General features: G+C 47.1%; 36 non-coding genes and 20 pseudogenes across 36 annotated transcripts; all 56 read left to right on the top strand.

Annotated features, from left to right (window-relative positions):
- The first annotated feature begins 45 nt into the window (after positions 1-45).
- Positions 46-164, top strand: LOC138462055 (5S ribosomal RNA). Its single transcript, XR_011264658.1, has one exon. It is a non-coding gene; the product is annotated as a 5S ribosomal RNA (ribosomal RNA).
- Positions 165-271: 107 nt separating this feature from the next.
- Positions 272-380, top strand: LOC138456882 (5S ribosomal RNA; annotated as a pseudogene).
- Positions 381-843: 463 nt separating this feature from the next.
- On the top strand, positions 844-962 carry LOC138461355 (5S ribosomal RNA). Its single transcript, XR_011263973.1, has one exon. It is a non-coding gene; the product is annotated as a 5S ribosomal RNA (ribosomal RNA).
- A 106-nt stretch (positions 963-1,068) lies between these two features.
- On the top strand, positions 1,069-1,187 carry LOC138454188 (5S ribosomal RNA). The gene has a single exon (XR_011260876.1). It is a non-coding gene; the product is annotated as a 5S ribosomal RNA (ribosomal RNA).
- Positions 1,188-1,293: 106 nt separating this feature from the next.
- On the top strand, positions 1,294-1,412 carry LOC138465128 (5S ribosomal RNA). The gene has a single exon (XR_011267702.1). It is a non-coding gene; the product is annotated as a 5S ribosomal RNA (ribosomal RNA).
- A 106-nt stretch (positions 1,413-1,518) lies between these two features.
- Positions 1,519-1,637, top strand: LOC138462824 (5S ribosomal RNA). Its single transcript, XR_011265413.1, has one exon. It is a non-coding gene; the product is annotated as a 5S ribosomal RNA (ribosomal RNA).
- Positions 1,638-1,743: 106 nt separating this feature from the next.
- LOC138457923 (5S ribosomal RNA) lies at positions 1,744-1,852 on the top strand (annotated as a pseudogene).
- Positions 1,853-1,958: 106 nt separating this feature from the next.
- Positions 1,959-2,067, top strand: LOC138456881 (5S ribosomal RNA; annotated as a pseudogene).
- A 463-nt stretch (positions 2,068-2,530) lies between these two features.
- On the top strand, positions 2,531-2,649 carry LOC138454287 (5S ribosomal RNA). The gene has a single exon (XR_011260972.1). It is a non-coding gene; the product is annotated as a 5S ribosomal RNA (ribosomal RNA).
- Positions 2,650-2,755: 106 nt separating this feature from the next.
- LOC138462393 (5S ribosomal RNA) lies at positions 2,756-2,874 on the top strand. The gene has a single exon (XR_011264993.1). It is a non-coding gene; the product is annotated as a 5S ribosomal RNA (ribosomal RNA).
- Positions 2,875-2,980: 106 nt separating this feature from the next.
- LOC138456880 (5S ribosomal RNA) lies at positions 2,981-3,089 on the top strand (annotated as a pseudogene).
- A 463-nt stretch (positions 3,090-3,552) lies between these two features.
- LOC138462574 (5S ribosomal RNA) lies at positions 3,553-3,671 on the top strand. Its single transcript, XR_011265169.1, has one exon. It is a non-coding gene; the product is annotated as a 5S ribosomal RNA (ribosomal RNA).
- Positions 3,672-3,777: 106 nt separating this feature from the next.
- Positions 3,778-3,896, top strand: LOC138456103 (5S ribosomal RNA). The gene has a single exon (XR_011262064.1). It is a non-coding gene; the product is annotated as a 5S ribosomal RNA (ribosomal RNA).
- Positions 3,897-4,002: 106 nt separating this feature from the next.
- On the top strand, positions 4,003-4,121 carry LOC138462053 (5S ribosomal RNA). Its single transcript, XR_011264657.1, has one exon. It is a non-coding gene; the product is annotated as a 5S ribosomal RNA (ribosomal RNA).
- A 106-nt stretch (positions 4,122-4,227) lies between these two features.
- On the top strand, positions 4,228-4,336 carry LOC138456879 (5S ribosomal RNA; annotated as a pseudogene).
- A 453-nt stretch (positions 4,337-4,789) lies between these two features.
- On the top strand, positions 4,790-4,908 carry LOC138462865 (5S ribosomal RNA). Its single transcript, XR_011265453.1, has one exon. It is a non-coding gene; the product is annotated as a 5S ribosomal RNA (ribosomal RNA).
- Positions 4,909-5,014: 106 nt separating this feature from the next.
- Positions 5,015-5,133, top strand: LOC138462381 (5S ribosomal RNA). Its single transcript, XR_011264981.1, has one exon. It is a non-coding gene; the product is annotated as a 5S ribosomal RNA (ribosomal RNA).
- Positions 5,134-5,239: 106 nt separating this feature from the next.
- Positions 5,240-5,358, top strand: LOC138454176 (5S ribosomal RNA). Its single transcript, XR_011260865.1, has one exon. It is a non-coding gene; the product is annotated as a 5S ribosomal RNA (ribosomal RNA).
- A 106-nt stretch (positions 5,359-5,464) lies between these two features.
- On the top strand, positions 5,465-5,583 carry LOC138462997 (5S ribosomal RNA). Its single transcript, XR_011265584.1, has one exon. It is a non-coding gene; the product is annotated as a 5S ribosomal RNA (ribosomal RNA).
- Positions 5,584-5,690: 107 nt separating this feature from the next.
- On the top strand, positions 5,691-5,799 carry LOC138456878 (5S ribosomal RNA; annotated as a pseudogene).
- Positions 5,800-6,262: 463 nt separating this feature from the next.
- Positions 6,263-6,386, top strand: LOC138455611 (5S ribosomal RNA; annotated as a pseudogene).
- A 106-nt stretch (positions 6,387-6,492) lies between these two features.
- Positions 6,493-6,611, top strand: LOC138454165 (5S ribosomal RNA). The gene has a single exon (XR_011260854.1). It is a non-coding gene; the product is annotated as a 5S ribosomal RNA (ribosomal RNA).
- A 106-nt stretch (positions 6,612-6,717) lies between these two features.
- Positions 6,718-6,826, top strand: LOC138456448 (5S ribosomal RNA; annotated as a pseudogene).
- Positions 6,827-6,932: 106 nt separating this feature from the next.
- LOC138462444 (5S ribosomal RNA) lies at positions 6,933-7,051 on the top strand. The gene has a single exon (XR_011265040.1). It is a non-coding gene; the product is annotated as a 5S ribosomal RNA (ribosomal RNA).
- A 106-nt stretch (positions 7,052-7,157) lies between these two features.
- Positions 7,158-7,266, top strand: LOC138457921 (5S ribosomal RNA; annotated as a pseudogene).
- A 106-nt stretch (positions 7,267-7,372) lies between these two features.
- On the top strand, positions 7,373-7,481 carry LOC138458213 (5S ribosomal RNA; annotated as a pseudogene).
- Positions 7,482-7,936: 455 nt separating this feature from the next.
- LOC138454831 (5S ribosomal RNA) lies at positions 7,937-8,055 on the top strand. The gene has a single exon (XR_011261488.1). It is a non-coding gene; the product is annotated as a 5S ribosomal RNA (ribosomal RNA).
- Positions 8,056-8,161: 106 nt separating this feature from the next.
- LOC138462600 (5S ribosomal RNA) lies at positions 8,162-8,280 on the top strand. The gene has a single exon (XR_011265196.1). It is a non-coding gene; the product is annotated as a 5S ribosomal RNA (ribosomal RNA).
- A 106-nt stretch (positions 8,281-8,386) lies between these two features.
- Positions 8,387-8,495, top strand: LOC138456877 (5S ribosomal RNA; annotated as a pseudogene).
- A 463-nt stretch (positions 8,496-8,958) lies between these two features.
- On the top strand, positions 8,959-9,077 carry LOC138462573 (5S ribosomal RNA). Its single transcript, XR_011265168.1, has one exon. It is a non-coding gene; the product is annotated as a 5S ribosomal RNA (ribosomal RNA).
- A 106-nt stretch (positions 9,078-9,183) lies between these two features.
- LOC138455991 (5S ribosomal RNA) lies at positions 9,184-9,302 on the top strand. The gene has a single exon (XR_011262053.1). It is a non-coding gene; the product is annotated as a 5S ribosomal RNA (ribosomal RNA).
- Positions 9,303-9,408: 106 nt separating this feature from the next.
- LOC138462052 (5S ribosomal RNA) lies at positions 9,409-9,527 on the top strand. The gene has a single exon (XR_011264655.1). It is a non-coding gene; the product is annotated as a 5S ribosomal RNA (ribosomal RNA).
- Positions 9,528-9,633: 106 nt separating this feature from the next.
- On the top strand, positions 9,634-9,742 carry LOC138456876 (5S ribosomal RNA; annotated as a pseudogene).
- A 463-nt stretch (positions 9,743-10,205) lies between these two features.
- LOC138461354 (5S ribosomal RNA) lies at positions 10,206-10,324 on the top strand. Its single transcript, XR_011263972.1, has one exon. It is a non-coding gene; the product is annotated as a 5S ribosomal RNA (ribosomal RNA).
- A 106-nt stretch (positions 10,325-10,430) lies between these two features.
- On the top strand, positions 10,431-10,549 carry LOC138454625 (5S ribosomal RNA). Its single transcript, XR_011261294.1, has one exon. It is a non-coding gene; the product is annotated as a 5S ribosomal RNA (ribosomal RNA).
- A 106-nt stretch (positions 10,550-10,655) lies between these two features.
- LOC138455583 (5S ribosomal RNA) lies at positions 10,656-10,774 on the top strand (annotated as a pseudogene).
- Positions 10,775-10,880: 106 nt separating this feature from the next.
- Positions 10,881-10,989, top strand: LOC138456875 (5S ribosomal RNA; annotated as a pseudogene).
- Positions 10,990-11,452: 463 nt separating this feature from the next.
- Positions 11,453-11,571, top strand: LOC138464935 (5S ribosomal RNA). The gene has a single exon (XR_011267511.1). It is a non-coding gene; the product is annotated as a 5S ribosomal RNA (ribosomal RNA).
- Positions 11,572-11,677: 106 nt separating this feature from the next.
- On the top strand, positions 11,678-11,796 carry LOC138463508 (5S ribosomal RNA). The gene has a single exon (XR_011266095.1). It is a non-coding gene; the product is annotated as a 5S ribosomal RNA (ribosomal RNA).
- A 106-nt stretch (positions 11,797-11,902) lies between these two features.
- Positions 11,903-12,021, top strand: LOC138462050 (5S ribosomal RNA). Its single transcript, XR_011264653.1, has one exon. It is a non-coding gene; the product is annotated as a 5S ribosomal RNA (ribosomal RNA).
- Positions 12,022-12,127: 106 nt separating this feature from the next.
- Positions 12,128-12,246, top strand: LOC138455421 (5S ribosomal RNA; annotated as a pseudogene).
- A 106-nt stretch (positions 12,247-12,352) lies between these two features.
- On the top strand, positions 12,353-12,461 carry LOC138456874 (5S ribosomal RNA; annotated as a pseudogene).
- A 463-nt stretch (positions 12,462-12,924) lies between these two features.
- Positions 12,925-13,043, top strand: LOC138454042 (5S ribosomal RNA). Its single transcript, XR_011260736.1, has one exon. It is a non-coding gene; the product is annotated as a 5S ribosomal RNA (ribosomal RNA).
- A 106-nt stretch (positions 13,044-13,149) lies between these two features.
- LOC138464786 (5S ribosomal RNA) lies at positions 13,150-13,268 on the top strand. The gene has a single exon (XR_011267362.1). It is a non-coding gene; the product is annotated as a 5S ribosomal RNA (ribosomal RNA).
- Positions 13,269-13,374: 106 nt separating this feature from the next.
- LOC138462049 (5S ribosomal RNA) lies at positions 13,375-13,493 on the top strand. Its single transcript, XR_011264652.1, has one exon. It is a non-coding gene; the product is annotated as a 5S ribosomal RNA (ribosomal RNA).
- Positions 13,494-13,599: 106 nt separating this feature from the next.
- On the top strand, positions 13,600-13,708 carry LOC138457464 (5S ribosomal RNA; annotated as a pseudogene).
- Positions 13,709-14,163: 455 nt separating this feature from the next.
- On the top strand, positions 14,164-14,282 carry LOC138454830 (5S ribosomal RNA). The gene has a single exon (XR_011261487.1). It is a non-coding gene; the product is annotated as a 5S ribosomal RNA (ribosomal RNA).
- Positions 14,283-14,388: 106 nt separating this feature from the next.
- On the top strand, positions 14,389-14,507 carry LOC138463493 (5S ribosomal RNA). Its single transcript, XR_011266080.1, has one exon. It is a non-coding gene; the product is annotated as a 5S ribosomal RNA (ribosomal RNA).
- A 106-nt stretch (positions 14,508-14,613) lies between these two features.
- LOC138456873 (5S ribosomal RNA) lies at positions 14,614-14,722 on the top strand (annotated as a pseudogene).
- Positions 14,723-15,185: 463 nt separating this feature from the next.
- On the top strand, positions 15,186-15,304 carry LOC138457971 (5S ribosomal RNA). Its single transcript, XR_011262334.1, has one exon. It is a non-coding gene; the product is annotated as a 5S ribosomal RNA (ribosomal RNA).
- A 106-nt stretch (positions 15,305-15,410) lies between these two features.
- LOC138455876 (5S ribosomal RNA) lies at positions 15,411-15,529 on the top strand. Its single transcript, XR_011262042.1, has one exon. It is a non-coding gene; the product is annotated as a 5S ribosomal RNA (ribosomal RNA).
- Positions 15,530-15,635: 106 nt separating this feature from the next.
- On the top strand, positions 15,636-15,754 carry LOC138465127 (5S ribosomal RNA). Its single transcript, XR_011267701.1, has one exon. It is a non-coding gene; the product is annotated as a 5S ribosomal RNA (ribosomal RNA).
- Positions 15,755-15,860: 106 nt separating this feature from the next.
- LOC138456871 (5S ribosomal RNA) lies at positions 15,861-15,969 on the top strand (annotated as a pseudogene).
- Positions 15,970-16,432: 463 nt separating this feature from the next.
- LOC138461352 (5S ribosomal RNA) lies at positions 16,433-16,551 on the top strand. The gene has a single exon (XR_011263970.1). It is a non-coding gene; the product is annotated as a 5S ribosomal RNA (ribosomal RNA).
- Positions 16,552-16,657: 106 nt separating this feature from the next.
- On the top strand, positions 16,658-16,776 carry LOC138455287 (5S ribosomal RNA). Its single transcript, XR_011261925.1, has one exon. It is a non-coding gene; the product is annotated as a 5S ribosomal RNA (ribosomal RNA).
- A 106-nt stretch (positions 16,777-16,882) lies between these two features.
- LOC138455581 (5S ribosomal RNA) lies at positions 16,883-17,001 on the top strand (annotated as a pseudogene).
- The last annotated feature ends 1 nt before the right edge of the window (position 17,002 follows it).

The raw sequence follows: 17,002 nt of genomic DNA, 5'->3' as shown, positions 1-17,002 counted from the left end.
CTAGCCGACTAGATGCTTAAAAGTACAAAACTCACAAGGCCCAGAGCCTACGGCCACACCACACTGAATGCGCCCGATCTCGTCTGATCTCGGAAGCTAAGCAGTGTCGGGCCTCGTTAGTACCTGGATGGGAGACCGCCTGGGAATACCAGGTGCTGTAGGCTTTTTTTGTGCTCCAAGTTCAGGAAGTGAGCCATTTCATAATTGCCTTTCAAAACTGCAAGGTCTAGCCGACTAGATGCTTAAAAGTACAAAACTCACTAGGCCCAGCGCCTACGGCCACACCACACTGAATGCGCCCGATCTCGGAAGCTAAGCAGGGTCGGGCCTAGTTAGTACCTGGATGGGAGACTGCCTGGGAATACCAGGTGCTGTAGGCTTTTTTGTGCTCCATGATTAGTAATTGCGCAACTTCTCAATTATTTTTCAAATTTGGTATGTTTCCAAAATAATTGTATCCCGTTTTATAGCGGAAATGTTGGACAACATCATGAGGGATGGAGCTACCTTTTTACATAGAATTAGCATACAGGTAGTGTGTTCATGGGTAATAAATCGACTTTCACATGTAATGCAGTACAGAGAATATTGAGTCCTTCAAGAGGCATGAAAGAAACCCATTATTGTGTTGATTGTTCTCTCCACCTCCCTGCAACAGACACAGGATGGATGAATTAAAGTTATCCTACCAGACATAGGAGTCCTGAATGGGCCCACCAGTCTTATATATCTCGCCTGATCGAGCCTGATCGAGCGATGAGCGTGGTATCATGTTGCAAGTGGCTGCATGGCTTAGCTTACTAAATGCAAATGCATAAGAGTAATATTCTTAGCATTCCTAGAGCCTACGGCCACACCACACTGAATGCACCCGATCTCGTCTGATCTCGGAAGTTAAGCAGTGTCAGGCCTAGTTAGTACCTGGATGGGAGACCGCCTGGGAATACCAGGTGCTGTAGGCTTTTTTGTGCTCCAAGTTCAGGAAGTGAGCCCTTTCTCAATTGCCTTTTAAAACTGCAAGGTCTAGCCGACTAGATGCTTAAAAGTACAAAACTCACTAGGCCCAGAGCCTACGGCCACACCACACTGAATGCGCCTGATCTCGTCTGATCTCAGAAGCTAAGCAGTGTCGGGCCTAGTTAGTACCTGGATGGGAGACCGCCTGGGAATACCAGGTGCTGTAGGCTTTTTTGTACTCCAAGTTCAGGAAGTGAGCCATTTCTCAATTGCCTTTCAAAACTGCAAGGTCTAGCCGACTAGATGCTTAAAAGTACAAAACTCACAAGGCCCAGAGCCTACGGCCACACCACACTGAATGCGCCCGATCTTGTCTGATCTCGGAAGCTAAGCAGTGTCGGGCCTCGTTAGTACCTGGATGGGAGACCGCCTGGGAATACCAGGTGCTGTAGGCTTTTTTGTGCTCCAAGTTCAGGAAGTGAGCCATTTCTCAATTGCCTTTGAAAACTGCAAGGTCTAGCTGACTAGATGCTTAAAAGTACAAAACTCACTAGGCCCAGAGCCTACGGCCACACCACACTGATTGCGCCCGATCTCGTTTGATCTCGGAAGCTAAGCAGTGTCGGGCCTAGTTAGTACCTGGATGGGAGACCACCTGGGAATATCAGGTGCTGTAGGCTTTTTTGTGCTCCAAGTTCAGGAAGTGAGCCATTTCACAATTGGCTTTCAAAACTGCAAGGTCTAGCCGACTAGATGCTTAAAAGTACAAAACTCACAAGGCCCAGAGCCTACGGCCACACCACACTGAATGCGTCTGATCTCGGAAGCTAAGCAGTGTCGGGCCTCGTTAGTACCTGGATGGGAGACCGCCTGGGAATACCAGGTGCTGTAGGCTTTTTTGTGCTCCAAGTTCAGGAAGTGAGCCATTTCACAATTGCCTTTCAAAACTGCAAGGTCTAGCCGACTAGATGCTTAAAAGTACAAAACTCACTAGGCCCAGAGCCTACGGCCACACCACACTGAATGCGCCCGATCTCGGAAGCTAAGCAGGGTCGGGCCTAGTTAGTACCTGGATGGGAGACTGCCTGGGAATACCAGGTGCTGTAGGCTTTTTTGTGCTCCATGATTAGTAATTGCGCAACTTCTCAATTATTTTTCAAATTTGGTATGTTTCCAAAATAATTGTATACCGTTTTATAGCGGAAATGTTGGACAACATCATGAGGGCTGGAGCTACCTTTTTACATAGAATTAGCATACAGGTAGTGTGTTCATGGGTAATAAATCGACTTTCACATGTAATGCAGTACAGAGAATATTGAGTCCTTCAAGAGGCATGAAAGAAAACCATTATTGTGTTGATTGTTCTCTCCACCTCCCTGCAACAGACACAGGATGGATGAATTAAAGTTATCCTACCAGACATAGGAGTCCTGAATGGGCCCACCAGTCTTATATATCTCGCCTGATCGAGCCTGATCGAGCGATGAGCGTGGTATCATGTTGCAAGTGGCTGCATGGCTTAGCTTACTAAATGCAAATGCATAAGAGTAATATTCTTAGCATTCCTAGAGACTACGGCCACACCACACTGAATGCACCCGATCTCGTCTGATCTTGGAAGTTAAGCAGTGTCAGGCCTAGTTAGTACCTGGATGGGAGACCGCCTGGGAATACCAGGTGCTGTAGGCTTTTTTGTGCTCCAAGTTCAGGAAGTGAGCCCTTTCTCAATTGCCTTTTAAAACTGCACGGTCTAGCCGACTAGATGCTTAAAAGTACAAAACTCACTAGGCCCAGAGCCTACGGCCACACCACACTGAATGCGCCTGATCTTGTCTGATCTCAGAAGCTAAGCAGTGTTGGGCCTAGTTAGTACCTGGATGGGAGACCACCTGGGAATACTAGGTGCTGTAGGCTTTTTTGTGCTCCAAGTTCAGGAAGTGAGCCATTTCACAATTGCCTTTCAAAACTGCAAGGTCTAGCCGACTAGATGCTTAAAAGTACAAAACTCACTAGGCCCAGAGCCTACGGCCACACCACACTGAATGCGCCCGATCTCGGAAGCTAAGCAGGGTCGGGCCTAGTTAGTACCTGGATGGGAGACTGCCTGGGAATACCAGGTGCTGTAGGCTTTTTTGTGCTCCATGATTAGTAATTGCGCAACTTCTCAATTATTTTTCAAATTTGGTATGTTTCCAAAATAATTGTATCCCGTTTTATAGCGGAAATGTTGGACAACATCATGAGGGCTGGAGCTACCTTTTTACATAGAATTAGCATACAGGTAGTGTGTTCATGGGTAATAAATCGACTTTCACATGTAATGCAGTACAGAGAATATTGAGTCCTTCAAGAGGCATGAAAGAAAACCATTATTGTGTTGATTGTTCTCTCCACCTCCCTGCAACAGACACAGGATGGATGAATTAAAGTTATCCTACCAGACATAGGAGTCCTGAATGGGCCCACCAGTCTTATATATCTCGCCTGATCGAGCCTGATCGAGCGATGAGCGTGGTATCATGTTGCAAGTGGCTGCATGGCTTAGCTTACTAAATGCAAATGCATAAGAGTAATATTCTTAGCAATCCTAGAGCCTACGGCCACACCACACTGAATGCACCTGATCTCGTCTGATCTCGGAAGTTAAGCAGTGTTAGGCCTAGTTAGTACCTGGATGGGAGACCGCCTGGGAATACCAGGTGCTGTAGGCTTTTTTGTGCTCCAAGTTCAGGAAGTGAGCCCTTTCTCAATTGCCTTTCAAAACTGCAAGGTCTAGCCGACTAGATGCTTAAAAGTACAAAACTCACTAGGCCCAGAGCCTACGGCCACACCACACTGAATGCGCCTGATCTCGTCTGATCTCAGAAGCTAAGCAGTGTTGGGCCTAGTTAGTACCTGGATGGGAGACCGCCTGGGAATACCAGGTGCTGTAGGCTTTTTTGTACTCCAAGTTCAGGAAGTGAGCCATTTCTCAATTGCCTTTCAAAACTGCAAGGTCTAGCCGACTAGATGCTTAAAAGTACAAAACTCACAAGGCCCAGAGCCTACGGCCACACCACACTGAATGCGCCCGATCTCGTCTGATCTCGGAAGCTAAGCAGTGTCGGGCCTCGTTAGTACCTGGATGGGAGACCGCCTGGGAATACCAGGTGCTGTAGGCTTTTTTGTGCTCCAAGTTCAGGAAGTGAGCCATTTCACAATTACCTTTCAAAACTGCAAGGTCTAGCCGACTAGATGCTTAAAAGTACAAAACTCACTAGGCCCAGAGCCTACGGCCACACCACACTGAATGCGCCCGATCTCGGAAGCTAAGCAGGGTCGGGCCTAGTTAGTACCTGGATGGGAGACTGCCTGGGAATACCAGGTGCTGTAGGCTTTTTTGTGCTCCATGATTAGTAATTGCGCAACTTCTCAATTATTTTTCAAATTTGGTATGTTTCCAAAATAATTGTATCCCGTTTTATAGCGGAAATGTTGGACAACATCATGAGGGCTGGAGCTACCTTTTTACATAGAATTAGCATACAGGTAGTGTGTTCATGGGTAATAAATCGACTTTCACATGTAATGCAGTACAGAGAATATTGAGTCCTTCAAGAGGCATGAAAGAAACCCATTATTGTGTTGATTGTTCTCTCCACCTCCCTGCAACAGACACAGGATGGATGAATTAAAGTTATCCTACCAGACATAGGAGTCCTGAATGGGCCCACCAGTCTTATATATCTCGCCTGATCGAGCGATGAGCGTGGTATCATGTTGCAAGTGGCTGCATGGCTTAGCTTACTAAATGCAAATGCATAAGAGTAATATTCTTAGCATTCCTAGAGCCTACGGCCACACCACACTGAATGCACCCGATCTCGTCTGATCTCGGAAGTGAAGCAGTGTCAGGCCTAGTTAGTACCTGGATGGGAGACCGCCTGGGAATACCAGGTGCTGTAGGCTTTTTTGTGCTCCAAGTTCAGGAAGTGAGCCCTTTCTCAATTGCCTTTTAAAACTGCAAGGTCTAGCCGACTAGATGCTTAAAAGTACAAAACTTCCTAGCCCCAGAGCCTACGGCCACACCACACTGAATGCGCCTGATCTCGTCTGATCTCAGAAGCTAAGCAGTGTCGGGCCTAGTTAGTACCTGGATGGGAGACCGCCTGGGAATACCAGGTGCTGTAGGCCTTTTTGTACTCCAAGTTCAGGAAGTGAGCCATTTCTCAATTGCCTTTCAAAACTGCAAGGTCTAGCCGACTAGATGCTTAAAAGTACAAAACTCACAAGGCCCAGAGCCTACGGCCACACCACACTGAATGCGCCTGATCTCGTCTGATCTCAGAAGCTAAGCAGTGTCGGGCCTAGTTAGTACCTGGATGGGAGACCGCCTGGGAATACCAGGTGCTGTAGGCTTTTTTGTACTCCAAGTTCAGGAAGTGAGCCATTTCTCAATTGCCTTTCAAAACTGCAAGGTCTAGCCGACTAGATGCTTAAAAGTACAAAACTCACAAGGCCCAGAGCCTACGGCCACACCACACTGATTGCGCCCGATCTCGTCTGATCTCGGAAGCTAAGCAGTGTCGGGCCTCGTTAGTACCTGGATGGGAGACCGCCTGGGAATACCAGGTGCTGTAGGCTTTTTTTGTGCTCCAAGTTCAGGAAGTGAGCCATTTCACAATTGCCTTTCAAAACTGCAAGGTCTAGCCGACTAGATGCTTAAAAGTACAAAACTCACTAGGCCCAGCGCCTACGGCCACACCACACTGAATGCGCCCGATCTCGGAAGCTAAGCAGGGTCGGGCCTAGTTAGTACCTGGATGGGAGACTGCCTGGGAATACCAGGTGCTGTAGGCTTTTTTGTGCTCCATGATTAGTAATTGCGCAACTTCTCAATTATTTTTCAAATTTGGTATGTTTCCAAAATAATTGTATCCCGTTTTATAGCGGAAATGTTGGACAAACTCATGAGGGCTGGAGCTACCTTTTTACATAGAATTAGCATACAGGTAGTGTGTTCATGGGTAATAAATCGACTTTCACATGTAATGCAGTGCAGAGAATATTGAGTCCTTCAAGAGGCATGAAAGAAACCCATTATTGTGTTGATTGTTCTCTCCACCTCCCTGCAACAGACACAGGATGGATGAATTAAAGTTATCCTACCAGACATAGGAGTCCTGAATGGGCCCACCAGTCTTATATATCTCGCCTGATCGAGCCTGATCGAGCGATGAGCGTGGTATCATGTTGCAAGTGGCTGCATGGCTTAGCTTACTAAATGCAAATGCATAAGAGTAATATTCTTAGCATTCCTAGAGCCTACGGCCACACCACACCACACTGAATGCACCCGATCTCGTCTGATCTCGGAAGTTAAGCAGTGTCAGGCCTAGTTAGTACCTGGATGGGAGACTGCCTGGGAATACCAGGTGCTGTAGGCTTTTTTGTGCTCCAAGTTCAGGAAGTGAGCCCTTTCTCAATTGCCTTTTAAAACTGCAAGGTCTAGCCGACTAGATGCTTAAAAGTACAAAACTCACTAGGCCCAGAGCCTACGGCCACACCACACTGAATGCGCCTGATCTCGTCTGATCTCAGAAGCTAAGCAGTGTCGGGCCTAGTTAGTACCTGGATGGGAGACCGCCTGGGAATACCAGGTGCTGTAGGCTTTTTTGTACTCCAAGTTCAGGAAGTGAGCCATTTCTCAATTGCCTTTCAAAACTGCAAGGTCTAGCCGACTAGATGCTTAAAAGTACAAAACTCACAAGGCCCAGAGCCTACGGCCACACCACACTGAATGCGCCTGATCTCGGAAGCTAAGCAGTGTCGGGCCTCGTTAGTACCTGGATGGGAGACCGCCTGGGAATACCAGGTGCTGTAGGCTTTTTTGTGCTCCAAGTTCAGGAAGTGAGCCATTTCTCAATTACCTTTGAAAACTGCAAGGTCTAGCTGACTAGATGCTTAAAAGTACAAAACTCACTAGGCCCAGAGCCTACGGCCACACCACACTGATTGCGCCCGATCTCGTCTGATCTCGGAAGCTAAGCAGTGTCGGGCCTAGTTAGTACCTGGATGGGAGACCACCTGGGAATATCAGGTGCTGTAGGCTTTTTTGTGCTCCAAGTTCAGGAAGTGAGCCATTTCACAATTGCCTTTCAAAACTGCAAGGTCTAGCCGACTAGATGCTTAAAAGTACAAAACTCACAAGGCCCAGAGCCTACGGCCACACCACACTGAATGCGTCTGATCTCGGAAGCTAAGCAGTGTCGGGCCTCGTTAGTACCTGGATGGGAGACCGCCTGGGAATACCAGGTGCTGTAGGCTTTTTTGTGCTCCAAGTTCAGGAAGTGAGCCATTTCACAATTGCCTTTCAAAACTGCAAGGTCTAGCCGACTAGATGCTTAAAAGTACAAAACTCACTAGGCCCAGAGCCTACGGCCACACCACACTGAATGCGCCCGATCTCGGAAGCTAAGCAGGGTCGGGCCTAGTTAGTACCTGGATGGGAGACTGCCTGGGAATACCAGGTGCTGTAAGCTTTTTTGTGCTCCATGATTAGTAATTGCGCAACTTCTCAATTATTTTTCAAATTTGGTATGTTTCCAAAATAATTGTATACCGTTTTATAGCGGAAATGTTGGACAACATCATGAGGGCTGGAGCTACCTTTTTACATAGAATTAGCATACAGGTAGTGTGTTCATGGGTAATAAATCGACTTTCACATGTAATGCAGTACAGAGAATATTGAGTCCTTCAAGAGGCATGAAAGAAAACCATTATTGTGTTGATTGTTCTCTCCACCTCCCTGCAACAGACACAGGATGGATGAATTAAAGTTATCCTACCAGACATAGGAGTCCTGAATGGGCCCACCAGTCTTATATATCTCGCCTGATCGAGCCTGATCGAGCGATGAGCGTGGTATCATGTTGCAAGTGGCTTAGCTTACTAAATGCAAATGCATAAGAGTAATATTCTTAGCATTCTTAGAGACTATGGCCACACCACACTGAATGCACCCGATCTCGTCTGATCTTGGAAGTTAAGCAGTGTCAGGCCTAGTTAGTACCTGGATGGGAGACCGCCTGGGAATACCAGGTGCTGTAGGCTTTTTTGTGCTCCAAGTTCAGGAAGTGAGCCCTTTCTCAATTGCCTTTTAAAACTGCACGGTCTAGCCGACTAGATGCTTAAAAGTACAAAACTCACTAGGCCCAGAGCCTACGGCCACACCACACTGAATGCGCCTGATCTTGTCTGATCTCAGAAGCTAAGCAGTGTTGGGCCTAGTTAGTACCTGGATGGGAGACCACCTGGGAATACCAGGTGCTGTAGGCTTTTTTGTGCTCCAAGTTCAGGAAGTGAGCCATTTCACAATTGCCTTTCAAAACTGCAAGGTCTAGCCGACTAGATGCTTAAAAGTACAAAACTCACTAGGCCCAGAGCCTACGGCCACACCACACTGAATGCGCCCGATCTCGGAAGCTAAGCAGGGTCGGGCCTAGTTAGTACCTGGATGGGAGACTGCCTGGGAATACCAGGTGCTGTAGGCTTTTTTGTGCTCCATGATTAGTAATTGCGCAACTTCTCAATTATTTTTCAAATTTGGTATGTTTCCAAAATAATTGTATCCCGTTTTATAGCGGAAATGTTGGACAACATCATGAGGGCTGGAGCTACCTTTTTACATAGAATTAGCATACAGGTAGTGTGTTCATGGGTAATAAATCGACTTTCACATGTAATGCAGTACAGAGAATATTGAGTCCTTCAAGAGGCATGAAAGAAAACCATTATTGTGTTGATTGTTCTCTCCACCTCCCTGCAACAGACACAGGATGGATGAATTAAAGTTATCCTACCAGACATAGGAGTCCTGAATGGGCCCACCAGTCTTATATATCTCGCCTGATCGAGCCTGATCGAGCGATGAGCGTGGTATCATGTTGCAAGTGGCTGCATGGCTTAGCTTACTAAATGCAAATGCATAAGAGTAATATTCTTAGCATTCGTAGAGCCTACGGCCACACCACACTGAATGCACCTGATCTCGTCTGATCTCGGAAGTTAAGCAGTGTTAGGCCTAGTTAGTACCTGGATGGGAGACCGCCTGGGAATACCAGGTGCTGTAGGCTTTTTTGTGCTCCAAGTTCAGGAAGTGAGCCCTTTCTCAATTGCCTTTCAAAACTGCAAGGTCTAGCCGACTAGATGCTTAAAAGTACAAAACTCACTAGGCCCAGAGCCTACGGCCACACCACACTGAATGCGCCTGATCTCGTCTGATCTCAGAAGCTAAGCAGTGTTGGGCCTAGTTAGTACCTGGATGGGAGACCGCCTGGGAATACCAGGTGCTGTAGGCTTTTTTGTACTCCAAGTTCAGGAAGTGAGCCATTTCTCAATTGCCTTTCAAAACTGCAAGGTCTAGCCGACTAGATGCTTAAAAGTACAAAACTCACAAGGCCCAGAGCCTACGGCCACACCACACTGAATGCGCCCGATCTCGTCTGATCTCGGAAGCTAAGCAGTGTCGGGCCTCGTTAGTACCTGGATGGGAGACCGCCTGGGAATACCAGGTGCTGTAGGCTTTTTTGTGCTCCAAGTTCAGGAAGTGAGCCATTTCACAATTGCCTTTCAAAACTGCAAGGTCTAGCCGACTAGATGCTTAAAAGTACAAAACTCACTAGGCCCAGAGCCTACGGCCACACCACACTGAATGCGCCCGATCTCGGAAGCTAAGCAGGGTCGGGCCTAGTTAGTACCTGGATGGGAGACTGCCTGGGAATACCAGGTGCTGTAGGCTTTTTTGTGCTCCATGATTAGTAATTGCGCAACTTCTCAATTATTTTTCAAATTTGGTATGTTTCCAAAATAATTGTATCCCGTTTTATAGCGGAAATGTTGGACAACATCATGAGGGCTGGAGCTACCTTTTTACATAGAATTAGCATACAGGTAGTGTGTTCATGGGTAATAAATCGACTTTCACATGTAATGCAGTACAGAGAATATTGAGTCCTTCAAGAGGCATGAAAGAAACCCATTATTGTGTTGATTGTTCTCTCCACCTCCCTGCAACAGACACAGGATGGATGAATTAAAGTTATCCTACCAGACATAGGAGTCCTGAATGGGCCCACCAGTCTTATATATCTCGCCTGATCGAGCCTGATCGAGCGATGAGCGTGGTATCATGTTGCAAGTGGCTGCATGGCTTAGCTTACTAAATGCAAATGCATAAGAGTAATATTCTTAGCATTCCTAGAGCCTACGGCCACACCACACTGAATGCACCCGATCTCGTCTGATCTCGGAAGTTAAGCAGTGTCAGGCCTAGTTAGTACCTGGATGGGAGACCGCCTGGGAATACCAGGTGCTGTAGGCTTTTTTGTGCTCCAAGTTCAGGAAGTGAGCCCTTTCTCAATTGCCTTTTAAAACTGCAAGGTCTAGCCGACTAGATGCTTAAAAGTACAAAACTCACAAGGCCCAGAGCCTACGGCCACACCACACTGATTGTGCCCGATCTCGTCTGATCTCGGAAGCTAAGCAGTGTCGGGCCTCGTTAGTACCTGGATGGGAGCCCGCCTGGGAATACCAGGTGCTGTAGGCTTTTTTGTGCTCCAAGTTCAGGAAGTGAGCCATTTCTCAATTGCCTTTCAAAACTGCAAGGTCTAGCTGACTAGATGCTTAAAAGTACAAAACTCACTAGGCCCAGAGACTACAGACACACCACACTGATTGCGCCCGATCTCGTCTGATCTCGGAAGCTACGCAGTGTCGGGCCTAGTTAGTACCTGGATGGGAGACCACCTGGGAATACCAGGTGCTGTAGGCTTTTTTGTGCTCCAAGTTCAGGAAGTGAGCCATTTCACAATTGCCTTTCAAAACTGCAAGGTCTAGCCGACTAGATGCTTAAAAGTACAAAACTCACTAGGCCCAGAGCCTACGGCCACACCACACTGAATGCGCCCGATCTCGGAAGCTAAGCAGGGTCGGGCCTAGTTAGTACCTGGATGGGAGACTGCCTGGGAATACCAGGTGCTGTAGGCTTTATTGTGCTCCATGATTAGTAATTGCACAACTTCTCAATTATTTTTCAAATTTGGTATGTTTCCAAAATAATTGTATCCCGTTTTATAGCGGAAATGTTGGACAACATCATGAGGGCTGGAGCTACCTTTTTACATAGAATTAGCATACAGGTAGTGTGTTCATGGGTAATAAATCGACTTTCACATGTAATGCAGTACAGAGAATATTGAGTCCTTCAAGAGGCATGAAAGAAACCCATTATTGTGTTGATTGTTCTCTCCACCTCCCTGCAACAGACACAGGATGGATGAATTAAAGTTATCCTACCAGACATAGGAGTCCTGAATGGGCCCACCAGTCTTATATATCTCGCCTGATCGAGCCTGATCGAGCGATGAGCGTGGTATCATGTTGCAAGTGGCTGCATGGCTTAGCTTACTAAATGCAAATGCATAAGAGTAATATTCTTAGCATTCCTAGAGCCTACGGCCACACCACACTGAATGCACCCGATCTCGTCTGATCTCGGAAATTAAGCAGTGTCAGGCCTAGTTAGTACCTGGATGGGAGACCGCCTGGGAATACCAGGTGCTGTAGGCTTTTTTGTGCTCCAAGTTCAGGAAGTGAGCCCTTTCTCAATTGCCTTTTAAAACTGCAAGGTCTAGCCGACTAGATGCTTAAAAGTACAAAACTCACTAGGCCCAGAGCCTACGGCCACACCACACTGAATGCGCCTGATCTCGTCTGATCTCAGAAGCTAAGCAGTGTCAGGCCTAGTTAGTACCTGGATGGGAGACCGCCTGGGAATACCAGGTGCTGTAGGCTTTTTTGTACTCCAAGTTCAGGAAGTGAGCCATTTCTCAATTGCCTTTCAAAACTGCAAGGTCTAGCCGACTAGATGCTTAAAAGTACAAAACTCACAAGGCCCAGAGCCTACGGCCACACCACACTGAATGCGCCCGATCTCGTCTGATCTCGGAAGCTAAGCAGTGTCGGGCCTCGTTAGTACCTGGATGGGAGACCGCCTGGGAATACCAGGTGCTGTAGGCTTTTTTGTGCTCCAAGTTCAGGAAGTGAGCTATTTCTCAATTGCCTTTCAAAACTGCAAGGTCTAGCTGACTAGATGCTTAAAAGTACAAAACTCACTAGGCCCAGAGCCTACGGCCACACCACACTGATTGCGCCCGATCTCGTCTGATCAAGGAAGCTAAGCAGTGTCGGGCCTAGTTAGTACCTGGATGGGAGACCACCTGGGAATACCAGGTGCTGTAGGCTTTTTTGTGCTCCAAGTTCAGGAAGTGAGCCATTTCACAATTGCCTTTCAAAACTGCAAGGTCTAGCCGACTAGATGCTTAAAAGTACAAAACTCACTAGGCCCAGAGCCTACGGCCACACCACACTGAATGCGCCCGATCTCGGAAGCTAAGCAGGGTCGGGCCTAGTTAGTACCTGGATGGGAGACTGCCTGGGAATACCAGGTGCTGTAGGCTTTTTTGTGCTCCATGATTAGTAATTGCGCAACTTCTCAATTATTTTTCAAATTTGGTATGTTTCCAAAATAATTGTATACCGTTTTATAGCGGAAATGTTGGACAACATCATGAGGGCTGGAGCTACCTTTTTACATAGAATTAGCATACAGGTAGTGTGTTCATGGGTAATAAATCGACTTTCACATGTAATGCAGTACAGAGAATATTGAGTCCTTCAAGAGGCATGAAAGAAAACCATTATTGTGTTGATTGTTCTCTCCACCTCCCTGCAACAGACACAGGATGGATGAATTAAAGTTATCCTACCAGACATAGGAGTCCTGAATGGGCCCACCAGTCTTATATATCTCGCCTGATCGAGCCTGATCGAGCGATGAGCGTGGTATCATGTTGCAAGTGGCTGCATGGCTTAGCTTACTAAATGCAAATGCATAAGAGTAATATTCTTAGCATTCCTAGAGCCTACGGCCACACCACACTGAATGCACCCGATCTCGTCTGATCTCGGAAGTTAAGCAGTGTCAGGCCTAGTTAGTACCTGGATGTGAGACCGCCTGGGAATACCAGGTGCTGTAGGCTTTTTTGTGCTCCAAGTTCAGGAAGTGAGCCCTTTCTCAATTGCCTTTCAAAACTGCAAGGTCTAGCCGACTAGATGCTTAAAAGTACAAAACTCACTAGGCCCAGAGCCTACGGCCACACCACACTGAATGCGCCTGATCTCGTCTGATCTCAGAAGCTAAGCAGTGTTGGGCCTAGTTAGTACCTGGATGCGAGACCGCCTGGGAATACCAGGTGCTGTAGGCTTTTTTGTACTCCAAGTTCAGGAAGTGAGCCATTTCTCAATTGCCTTTCAAAACTGCAAGGTCTAGCCGACTAGATGCTTAAAAGTACAAAACTCACAAGGCCCAGAGCCTACGGCCACACCACACTGAATGCGCCCGATCTCGTCTGATCTCGGAAGCTAAGCAGTGTCGGGCCTCGTTAGTACCTGGATGGGAGACCGCCTGGGAATACCAGGTGCTGTAGGCTTTTTTGTGCTCCAAGTTCAGGAAGTGAGCCATTTCACAATTGCCTTTCAAAACTGCAAGGTCTAGCCGACTAGATGCTTAAAAGTACAAAACTCACTAGGCCCAGAGCCTACAGCCACACCACACTGAATGCGCCCGATCTCGGAAGCTAAGCAGGGTCGGGCCTAGTTAGTACCTGGATGGGAGACTGCCTGGGAATACCAGGTGCTGTAGGCTTTTTTGTGCTCCATGATTAGTAATTGCGCAACTTCTCAATTATTTTTCAAATTTGGTATGTTTCCAAAATAATTGTATCCCGTTTTATAGCGGAAATGTTGGACAACATCATGAGGGCTGGAGCTACCTTTTTACATAGAATTAGCATACAGGTAGTGTGTTCATGGGTAATAAATCGACTTTCACATGTAATGCAGTACAGAGAATATTGAGTCCTTCAAGAGGCATGAAAGAAACCCATTATTGTGTTGATTGTTCTCTCCACCTCCCTGCAACAGACACAGGATGGATGAATTAAAGTTATCCTACCAGACATAGGAGTCCTGAATGGGCCCACCAGTCTTATATATCTCGCCTGATCGAGCCTGATCGAGCGATGAGCGTGGTATCATGTTGCAAGTGGCTTAGCTTACTAAATGCAAATGCATAAGAGTAATATTCTTAGCATTCTTAGAGACTATGGCCACACCACACTGAATGCACCCGATCTCGTCTGATCTTGGAAGTTAAGCAGTGTCAGGCCTAGTTAGTACCTGGATGGGAGACCGCCTGGGAATACCAGGTGCTGTAGGCTTTTTTGTGCTCCAAGTTCAGGAAGTGAGCCCTTTCTCAATTGCCTTTTAAAACTGCACGGTCTAGCCGACTAGATGCTTAAAAGTACAAAACTCACTAGGCCCAGAGCCTACGGCCACACCACACTGAATGCGCCTGATCTTGTCTGATCTCAGAAGCTAAGCAGTGTTGGGCCTAGTTAGTACCTGGATGGGAGACCACCTGGGAATGCCAGGTGCTGTAGGCTTTTTTGTGCTCCAAGTTCAGGAAGTGAGCCATTTCACAATTGCCTTTCAAAACTGCAAGGTCTAGCCGACTAGATGCTTAAAAGTACAAAACTCACTAGGCCCAGAGCCTACGGCCACACCACACTGAATGCGCCCGATCTCGGAAGCTAAGCAGGGTCGGGCCTAGTTAGTACCTGGATGGGAGACTGCCTGGGAATACCAGGTGCTGTAGGCTTTTTTGTGCTCCATGATTAGTAATTGCGCAACTTCTCAATTATTTTTCAAATTTGGTATGTTTCCAAAATAATTGTATCCCGTTTTATAGCGGAAATGTTGGACAACATCATGAGGGCTGGAGCTACCTTTTTACATAGAATTAGCATACAGGTAGTGTGTTCATGGGTAATAAATCGACTTTCACATGTAATGCAGTACAGAGAATATTGAGTCCTTCAAGAGGCATGAAAGAAAACCATTATTGTGTTGATTGTTCTCTCCACCTCCCTGCAACAGACACAGGATGGATGAATTAAAGTTATCCTACCAGACATAGGAGTCCTGAATGGGCCCACCAGTCTTATATATCTCGCCTGATCGAGCCTGATCGAGCGATGAGCGTGGTATCATGTTGCAAGTGGCTGCATGGCTTAGCTTACTAAATGCAAATGCATAAGAGTAATATTCTTAGCATTCCTAGAGCCTACGGCCACACCACACTGAATGCACCCGATCTCGTCTGATCTCGGAAGTTAAGCAGTGTTAGGCCTAGTTAGTACCTGGATGGGAGACCGCCTGGGAATACCAGGTGCTGTAGGCTTTTTTGTGCTCCAAGTTCAGGAAGTGAGCCCTTTCTCAATTGCCTTTCAAAACTGCAAGGTCTAGCCGACTAGATGCTTAAAAGTACAAAACTCACTAGGCCCAGAGCCTACGGCCACACCACACTGAATGCGCCTGATCTCGTCTGATCTCAGAAGCTAAGCAGTGTTGGGCCTAGTTAGTACCTGGATGGGAGACCGCCTGGGAATACCAGGTGCTGTAGGCTTTTTTGTACTCCAAGTTCAGGAAGTGAGCCATTTCTCAATTGCCTTTCAAAACTGCAAGGTCTAGCCGACTAGATGCTTAAAAGTACAAAACTCACAAGGCCCAGAGCCTACGGCCACACCACACTGAATGCGCCCGATCTTGTCTGATCTCGGAAGCTAAGCAGTGTCGGGCCTCGTTAGTACCTGGATGGGAGACCGCCTGGGAATACCAGGTGCTGTAGGCTTTTTTGTGCTCCAAGTTCAGGAAGTGAGCCATTTCACAATTGCCTTTCAAAACTGCAAGGTCTAGCCGACTAGATGCTTAAAAGTACAAAACTCACTAGGCCCAGAGCCTACGGCCACACCACACTGAATGCGCCCGATCTCGGAAGCTAAGCAGGGTCGGGCCTAGTTAGTACCTGGATGGGAGACTGCCTGGGAATACCAGGTGCTGTAGGCTTTTTTGTGCTCCATGATTAGTAATTGCGCAACTTCTCAATTATTTTTCAAATTTGGTATGTTTCCAAAATAATTGTATCCCGTTTTATAGCGGAAATGTTGGACAACATCATGAGGGCTGGAGCTACCTTTTTACATAGAATTAGCATACAGGTAGTGTGTTCATGGGTAATAAATCGACTTTCACATGTAATGCAGTACAGAGAATATTGAGTCCTTCAAGAGGCATGAAAGAAACCCATTATTGTGTTGATTGTTCTCTCCACCTCCCTGCAACAGACACAGGATGGATGAATTAAAGTTATCCTACCAGACATAGGAGTCCTGAATGGGCCCACCAGTCTTATATATCTCGCCTGATCGAGCCTGATCGAGCGATGAGCGTGGTATCATGTTGCAAGTGGCTGCATGGCTTAGCTTACTAAATGCAAATGCATAAGAGTAATATTCTTAGCATTCCTAGAGCCTACGGCCACACCACACTGAATGCACCCGATCTCGTCTGATCTCGGAAGTTAAGCAGTGTCAGGCCTAGTTAGTACCTGGATGGGAGACCGCCTGGGAATACCAGGTGCTGTAGGCTTTTTTGTGCTCCAAGTTCAGGAAGTGAGCCCTTTCTCAATTGCCTTTTAAAACTGCAAGGTCTAGCCGACTAGATGCTTAAAAGTACAAAACTCACAAGGCCCAGAGCCTACGGCCACACCACACTGATTGTGCCCGATCTCGTCTGATCTCGGAAGCTAAGCAGTGTCGGGCCTCGTTAGTACCTGGATGGGAGCCTGCCTGGGAATACCAGGTGCTGTAGGCTTTTTTGTGCTCCAAGTTCAGGAAGTGAGCCATTTCTCAATTGCCTTTCAAAACTGCAAGGTCTAGCTGACTAGATGCTTAAAAGTACAAAACTCACTAGGCCCAGAGACTACAGACACACCACACTGATTGCGCCCGATCTCGTCTGATCTCGGAAGCTACGCAGTGTCGGGCCTAGTTAGTACCTGGATGGGAGACCACCTGGGAATACCAGGTGCTGTAGGCTT

Source organism: Ambystoma mexicanum, chromosome 4p, assembly GCF_040938575.1.
Source record: "Ambystoma mexicanum isolate Mex_15411 chromosome 4p, UKY_AmexF1_1, whole genome shotgun sequence".
In the NCBI taxonomy this organism is placed as follows: Eukaryota; Metazoa; Chordata; class Amphibia; order Caudata; family Ambystomatidae; genus Ambystoma; species Ambystoma mexicanum.
Note: the sequence above shows the minus strand (reverse complement) of the source record. Positions and strands in the feature narration are given on the sequence as shown.